This window comes from Silene latifolia, chromosome 7, assembly GCF_048544455.1.
Source record: "Silene latifolia isolate original U9 population chromosome 7, ASM4854445v1, whole genome shotgun sequence".
NCBI classification, from domain to species: Eukaryota; Viridiplantae; Streptophyta; class Magnoliopsida; order Caryophyllales; family Caryophyllaceae; genus Silene; species Silene latifolia.
This window is the reverse complement of record NC_133532.1, coordinates 51,087,012-51,096,176: the sequence shown is the minus strand read 5'-3', so window position 1 is coordinate 51,096,176 and position 9,165 is coordinate 51,087,012.

Below are 9,165 nucleotides of genomic sequence, written 5' to 3'. Positions count from 1 at the left end.
CGAGTTACTCGACGAAAGATCGTCACATGTTTTTGATTTTTGTATGTTTGGTGAATTTTTGTTTGAGTAGTAGTTTTCACATGTTAAAATTTGTTGCATGTATGCTTAAATTGTGCCTTTTGTTAGTTTAAATTAACAAAGTTGAATTGGGAACGATTAATTAATGTTCAGACGGTCTTTTACTAAATAAAAATGGAAAAAAATGGTGGTGTAGGGGGACGGGCAGCAGACCGGCAGGCCCACGGCTAGCCCACGGTTGGCCCGGGTCGGTCCGTTGCTTGTTTCGTGGTTTTCCATGCAAAATTTGTCATTTAAGGTTTATTAATGACATAGTTAGTATGAGTACACTTTAGGAATTGAATCATACTAGTAACAAAAATTATGTTAATGGTAAAATTGTGCTTATATTAATAGTTATCACATGTTAGGATAGTTTGCAAAATGAAATTGTAACTAATAGGCTCAAAATGAATTTTATAGCGATAATTGTAATGTTTTGTTGATTGTGCCGAAAACTGAGCCTTAGTCCCTTTGACTGATGCGATGTCAGTTAATTGAGTGATTGGTCAGCCGCAATTTGACCCGCACTGCCGCAAGGTCTGGGGTTGCGGTAAAAATTCGGTTGAATGAATTAGATAATCGGCCTTTTTCTTGTTTTAGGCCATTTATTATATCTCTATTTCACATGTGTAGTTAGTTGAATTTAAATAGCTTCTTATTTAGTTAGTTTAATTTAAATAGCTTCTTATTTTGTAGTAATGGCCCTAGATTCCCCTAAAGCCTTTAATATTGTTAAAATTGCTAGAATTGGAAGTTAGTATTGAATTCTTATTGAGGACACTGTTGGATTTGTATGCTGAATAGACATTTATATAGCTTTTCACATGATAGGGTGTTAGCAATTAGGTGGTAAGTTGGACTTTTTGTCTTACTTGACTTGTGTGGTGAGTCTTGTGTGGTGTGGGCTAAAGTATTCAAGTCGGGACTAGTGGGACTAGGTCCTAGGTGAGTATTTTCGGCCTTCATCATAGATAGGTCTTTATAGTCTTTGACGAGTATATGTTCACTGCTTGATAGCCTTTGTGTTCCTGACTAGTGGATGTTTATCCAAGTTGGGGCATGACCTCAGTTACTTATTTTGATAGTAAGTGGTCAGCTTAAGTACTAGCCAACCCTTTGGTGGACTCCTTAGGGTACTCACTTCACTTTGTTTAAAAAAAAAGTTGTGGGTCTTGGGTGCGGTGGTGTGTATCCGCATGTCTAGGTCTGCTGTGATTTTAGGCTAGGGTTGTGTTGTCTCTTGGCCATGTTTTATTAATATTAAATTTGAGCCAAGATACCGGTTCGATTACCTTCCCTACCTCGTGGTATAGACTCGAGTTACAAAGTGACTATTGACCGTGCTAAGAACTTATGCCTGTCTTTGATATATTGCCCTTTCTTGTATGGTGATTTTATGAACTCTAATAGGTGAGATGTAAGCCGGTTCTGATTGATAAAGTTTGGATTACTATTTGTTATATGATTCACATGATAGTTTAGTTTGGTCAGTTTAGGGGTCATTTGTTAGAATACATGATAAGTAAATGGTTTATCAAATTGTTTACATGTTACATTACATGTTACATTAATTTAGACGATTCGTGGCTGTGAGGACTCGAAGTTACTTCCCACTGAATTGTGGCTTTCGTGTTTGTATAAAATGCGATTGACAGGTTGTTGATGCTTTGTTGGGGGTCACAGACGAGCTAGTGAGCAAGGAACCTTGGACCTAGTTTTTTGGATATTCTTATAGTAACCCTTTTATCTTTTGGTTTGTATATTATTTGAAGGGACATATGTCTCCCTTTTTCTATTTTGGGTTTGTATCATTCTACTTTCTCATTTAGCTATGGCATGTAAAGTAGTTCATCAGCTTTTGCAGGGTCTTGGCACCCGCTTCTGGGAATGTTGGACTTCTTGAGTTGGATTGGTTGTGAATGGTTTAGTTAGAAAAATTTTTAAAATTGCAGGTTTTGTCTAGTTGAACCATTTACAAACATATCCTACCAGTTTTTCCGTAGAATTTACGCCTTTAAGTAATTAGATAACGCTAATTTTTAAGGGTGTCACAGTTGGTATCAGAGCTTATTGCTCCCGACGCACGTTTGTGCACCCCACTTAAAATCACTTGACCTTTAAATAATAAACTTGAGAGATGGGCAGGATGGGTAGATTTAGGATTTTATGTGGTAGTCTGTTTGTGATTGCTAATTGTTAGGTACTAATTGATTTTCTTTTTTGTAAGATGGATCTCCAATAGATGTAGATAATGCAATCTTACCTTAATTTTCCAATCTCGTTGTTTATTCGTCTTTCAAACTCCTCTTCTCTCGCCTTGGTAACGACCTTTCAATTCTTTCTCCCGATTCATCTTGGGTTCGTTTTCTTCTTATAATAAAGTCCATGTGGACACCTTCCTTGTATTCCACAGGATAGTCCCCTTGTTCAAGAGAACCCGGTTTTGAGAGAATGTAACTTTGGAGGGTGTGAAAGAGTTGAGAAATTGATTGGTTAAGGTTTGAGTGGTATAGGAGAATATAACTTGGGATCCTTTGGTTAGACTTGTTAGTTGTGCATGATATGAGAGCCTAGTGAGTTTAGGAACACCTTTGGATTTATGTCTATTGAGAGCTTGTTTGTTATAGATGATTGAGTATGAGGTACTACCTTAGCACATAAGATGGAATGAACCTGAGCTACTTCATTTAAGAGTCTCGATGTTTCTTATGGAGAATTAAAGGAATGATAGTTAGCCCTAATCCTTGTAGGCCTTGAAAGGAATACAATAGGACATTGACGTTGCTTAATGGTTTGGTATCGTACTTTGGAATTAGTTAGTTTGTTAAACCTTTTGAGTTGACCAAATCTAGTATAGAGTAGCCTTGTTGACCTTTCGAAATTTGAGAACACATGGTTGACCTTATTAATCATATCTGAATTTGGGAATTTTGGTGGAATATTGTTCGATGTAGTTCATGAGTTCAAGGATGTGATTCCAATTTATGGTATCGGAGACTAGAAGTATTAAGTGGTGAGATGATAGAGTAGACAAGCTATGGTACTTGGGGATGACATAGTAAGTGAAGTTCAATGACGAGAATTATAAAGGAGATATTTTGGGACATGGGTGGTAATAAATGAATTTGTGTGGTGAATTGATTTTGGCTCTTAGAACCAATTGAGTTGAGGAATATCTACCATTGTGGAATCCTTGTTAGTCTTATAATTTGGTAGACTTTTGGGGATTTGTTGAGCACCTTAGTGATGTAACCTTATCATATCGATCATAAGCTTTGATGAGTGTTTGGTAAGCAGTAACCCTTCCATTATGCTGCTTTTGTTCTCCTTTCCTTCTCTTTAACGATCTTTGAACCCTGTTTTTATGCTAAATTTTACGTAACTTCTTCTTTCCCGAGATATCTTCTTAACTCGAATACCTCTTATTTTTGTCTACCGTTATCTTTACGGTCTGACTCCTTAGTTTCCTAACTTGTCAGATGCATGCACCCTTCAGAAATGTTTTTTGTTTCTCTATTCCGTTATCACTCCTTACCTCCTTAGTATAGTTGGTACCCTGTTGACCATGTTTACAGAGTTTGTGAGATGTGATTTGAGGATATAGGTTTGACTAAGTAGCCGAGTTTGGGTTGGGCTTTCATAATCACTTTGGAGATGAGGGTTTGATAATGTATATGTTACCGTGTGTGATATGTTAAAGGTGGGATTATTAGTTGGTCTTAGTGAGCGATATTGATTACTATTGAGGTAATGGTATGGTTGACACCAATTGTTAGGCTAAGGAACATAATTTCAATTAATGGTTTTAGGAACTCTAAGGTGATATAGTGTTGTTACAATTATGACCTTGTTCCTTGAGAATTTGATAGTAAGTAAGTTTAGGATATCAAATTTGAAAGAATACTCCTTGGGGATGTAGATGACCAGAATGGATTGGTGATGTGATTTGGTATTAATTGGCTCTTGAGAGTTTTTGAGTTGAGAGAGACTTAGTATTGAGAAGAATTTGTTAAACCTATAGTTTGATAGACCTTGAGGTCGCATTGAGTACTTGAGATGATGGGACAGTGTTGTAGTTGAGTGTAGTTCCGCTTTTGGCAATCCTTAATAAATAAAAGGATAAAGGAACGTGAGATCCTATTGATTTTTCGGATTTTGGGATTGGTATGTTACTACCTTGTTTTGAAATGAAAACCTTGTAGAATGTTTGAGGAACCATAGTTGACACTAGTTGGATACGAATATAACTTTGTTGGAAGCCTTAACCTTAGGCTTATGAAAGTTGTTTTGGAATGTTATTGTAAATTTGGACCTTATATTGAACCCTTTGAGGAATCTTTCTATTGGAATTGGAATATTGTAGAGGATAGGATTGTCTCAAGGATTAGCTTATGCATAGACTTGTCGATGAGTGGTACAGATGGCTCTTTGGATTAGTGTGGCCTCTGATTGTTGCCCTGTTGATGTTCGGAGGACCTAGTAAGATGACTCTGTGGTTGGAAAATTGAGTGAACCTTTCTCGTTTTGTGTAATGATTCCTTTTTCTTACTTCTTTTTCCGCGGTACTAAGCCGTATTTTATCATAATTAGTAAAGATATTATTCTTATTATAGAACTTTAAACTAAAATTTTGAAAATTCTTTTATGATTTTCAATGATTTTAACATTAGTGAATGTTAAATCTCGTTGTTGGAGACGTCCCAATAATGGGTTTTCTCATTTATTGGTGTAGAAATATTTTTGTATCTTGATATGAATGTGGATGTTCTTGTCTGATCAACAAGAGTATCACTGTTTCATTGAAAAGATACCTATATTTTCTTATAACTATAATTTCTCCTTCTGAGTTTCGAGGACGAAACTTTTTAAAAGGAGGGGTGATTGTAACGCCCCGTAATTTCGGATCGTTAATATATTTTGGAAATGGGTCGTATGAATACTCAATTATATTGTAATCTCGTGTTTAAGAACTTTGGTCTTGACGGAATTTGCGTTTGACTTACGGTTTTAATTATTATCGAAACGAGTCAAAACCGACTCGAAAAATCCCGACTCAAACCCGCTCTCCTCCTTTCCTTTCTTCCTTTCACGCGCACCAAACCCCCCTTCCCCTTCATTTTTCTGATTTCTTTGATCTTCATCACCTAAAATTCCCAAAACACCATTTTTCATCTTTTCAAGCTAAAAATCGACATAATTTCTTCATTTCTTATCGGATTCTCGCATAATTTACCTTTCCGGAATCCCCTCGACGAGATCTACAACTTGGTATAATTTAATTTCAGTTTTCTTGAAGTTGTTTTAAGATGAAATTTCGGTAAATTCGGTTTTTAGGCTTAATTATTGTGTTTTTATTGTTTATTTAGGTGAAGAATTGGAAGACGAATTTGGGGACTCGTATATTATTGAAGAAAGCGGATAGTTGCTAGTTAGGGTTTGGGTTTAAGGTGCTAATTGCTCATTTTTCTAGCTTAAGGTAACATATTTCGAGTTACTCGACGAAAGATCGTCACATGTTTTTGATTTTTGTATGTTTGGTGAATTTTTGTTTGAGTAGTAGTTTTCACATGTTAAAATTTGTTGCATGTATGCTTAAATTGTGCCTTTTGTTAGTTTAAATTAACAAAGTTGAATTGGGAACGATTAATTAATGTTCAGACGGTCTTTTACTAAATAAAAATGGAAAAAAATGGTGGTGTAGGGGACGGGCAGAGGCGGCAGCCCACGGCTAGCCCACGGTTGGCGGGTCGGTTCGTTGCTTGTTTCGTGGTTTTCCATGCAAAATTTGTCATTTAAGGTTTATTAATGACATAGTTAGTATGAGTACACTTTAGGAATTGAATCATACTAGTAACAAAAATTATGTTAATGGTAAAATTGTGCTTATATTAATAGTTATCACATGTTAGGATAGTTTGCAAAATGAAATTGTAACTAATAGGCTCAAAATGAATTTTATAGCGATAATTGTAATGTTTTGTTGATTGTGCCGAAAAAATCGAGCCTTAGTCCCTTTGATCGATGCGATGTCGATTAATTGAGTGATTGGTCACCGCAATTTGACCCGCACTGCCGCAAGGTCTGGGGTTCGGGTAAAAATTCGGTTGAATGAATTAGATAATCGGCCTTTTTCTTGTTTTAGGCCATTTATTATATCTCTATTTCACATGTGTAGTTAGTTGAATTTAAATAGCTTCTTATTTAGTTAGTTTAATTTAAATAGCTTCTTATTTTGTAGTAATGGCCCTAGATTCCCCTAAAGCCTTTAATATTGTTAAAATTGCTAGAATTGGAAGTTAGTATTGAATTCTTATTGAGGACACTGTTGGATTTGTATGCTGAATAGACATTTATATAGCCTTTCACATGATAGGGTGTTAGCAATTAGGTGGTAAGTTGGACTTTTTGTCTTACTTGACTTGTGTGGTGAGTCTTGTGTGGTGTGGGCTAAAGTATTCAAGCTGGGACTAGCTGGGACTAGGTCCTAGGTGAGTATTTCGGCCTTCATCATAGATAGGTCTTTATAGTCTTTGACGAGTATATGTTCACTGCTTGATAGCCTTTGTGTTCCTGACTAGTGGATGTTTATCCAAGTTGGGGCATGACCTCAGTTACTTATTTTGATAGTAAGTGGTCAGCTTAAGTACTAGCCAACCCTTTGGTGGACTCCTTAGGGTACTCACTTCACTTTGTTTTAAAAAAAAGTTGTGGGTCTTGGGTGCGGTGGTGTGTATCCGCATGTCTAGGTCTGCGCAGATTTTAGGCTAGGGTTGTGTTGTCTCTTGGCCATGTTTTATTAATATTAACCGCTGAGCCAAGATACCGGTTCGATTACCTTCCCTACCTCGTGGTATAGACTCGAGTTACAAAGTGACTATTGACCGTGCTAAGAACTTATGCCTGTCTTTGATATATTGCCCTTTCTTGTATGGTGATTTTATGAATCGTAATAGGTGAGATGTGGTTCTGAGTTGATAAAGTTTGGATTACTATTTGTTATATGATTCACATGATAGTTTAGTTTGGTCAGTTTAGGGGTCATTTGTTAGAATACATGATAAGTAAATGGTTTATCAAATCTTTTACATGTTACATTACATGTTACATTAATTTAGACGATTCGTGGCTGGGAGGACTCGAAGTTACTCCCCGCTGAATTGTGGCTTTCGTGTTTGTATAAAATGCGATTGACAGGTTGTTGATGCTTTGTTGGGGGTCACAGACGAGCTAGTGAGCAAGGAACCTTGGACCTAGTTTTTTGGCTATTCTTATAGTAACCCTTTTATCTTTTGGTTTGTATATTATTTGAAGGGACATATGTCTCCCTTTTTCTATTTTGGGTTTGTATCATTCTACTTTTTTATTTAGCTATGGCATGTAAAGTAGTTCATCGACTTTGCGGGGTCTTGGCACCCGCTTCTCGGGAATGTTGGACTTCTTGAGTTGGATTGGTTGTGAATGGTTTAGTTAGAAAATTTTTTGAAATTGCAGGTTTTGTCTAGTTGAACCATTTACAAACATATCCTACCAGTTTTTCCGTAGAATTTACGCCTTTAAGTAATTAGATAACGCTAATTTTTAAGGGTGTCACAGCGGTTGGTATCGTCGAGCTTATTGCTCCCGACGCACGTTTGTGCACCCCACTTAAAATCACTTGACCTTTAAATAATAAACTTGAGAGATGGGTAGGATGGGTAGATTTAGGATTTTATGTGGTAGTCTGTTTGTGATTGCTAATTGTTAGGTACTAATTGATTTTCTCTTTTGTAAGATGGCTCTCCAATAGATGTAGATAATGCAATCTTACCTTAATTTTCCAATCTCGTTGTTTATTCGTCTTTCAAACTCCACTTACCACAGCCGTTGCCGACGACGAGATAGCCGACGTGAGATGACGGTGACAGTGGTGACGGTGGTCGACTAGGGTGAGCGTAGGGTTGCCGTTGTTGAATCGCTGATGAGTCGCGTTCTCCCTCTCCTCTCTCCTCTCTCAAATTATTATTATTATTATTATTATTATTATTATTATTATTATTATTATTATTATTATTATTATTATTATTATTATTATTATTATTATTATTATTATTATTATTATTATTATTATTATTATTATTATTATTATTATTATTATTATTATTATTATTATTATTATTATTATTACAATAATAATAATAATAATATTGCTATCACTATACTAATGTTATTCGAGTAGTTCCCGAGCACCCCACCCAGTAAGACACGGTCCAATACTCAAGCCCAACTCCGTCTTTGCTTCTTATTTTATTCACTTAATTACCGTCTCATAACAACTATTATTATAAATGCGATTATTATTAATTAATTATTTGAATTACATAAATTATTCGTATAACTACTTATAAACTACATGGTATTACAGTCTTCCCCCCTTAAAATGAACTTCGTCCCGAAGTTTGCCCAGAAATGCTACACAAGCCCACCTTGCTTATCAAAACACTACGCCAAACATATAAAACTCGTAACATAATGTTACCATTTCAACTCATCATCCATTGCAACACGCTATCAACTTATCAAAATGTATCACAAAATAAGTTAATCAGAAAAATGTAACTCAAAACATGATGTGTCACATTCTACCCCCTAAGAATAAACTTCGTCCCGAAGTTTCACAATGAATACTTTATTAAAACACCTCGAGTATCGTAACACCCATACAGTAATAACCTTCCAGCAATCAACTCAACCATATGATTATCAATATTTAACATTAATTTCCTTTCAGCAAATCACTCTAATATCCTATCAACATGTCATCTAATCGAATTATCAACTCAATCGATTTTATACTTTTCAAAAAATATAAAGAGTTTTCAAAACATGAGAAAAAGAATCAAGTCTAAAGCTTGAATACCCATTTTGTAATGATTTTTACAACTCAGTTGGTCCAAACAGAAAATGATCATCAAATTGTTACCGGCTTGCGTCATCTTACAAAAAGCTCCATTAAATTTCAAAACACTAATTAGGAACATGGCTTATCAATTTAGAAACATATACGAGTCTTTTAAACAGTGAAGTTGGAATCATACCAAACAGATAAGTAGTTTTTAAATGGCAATT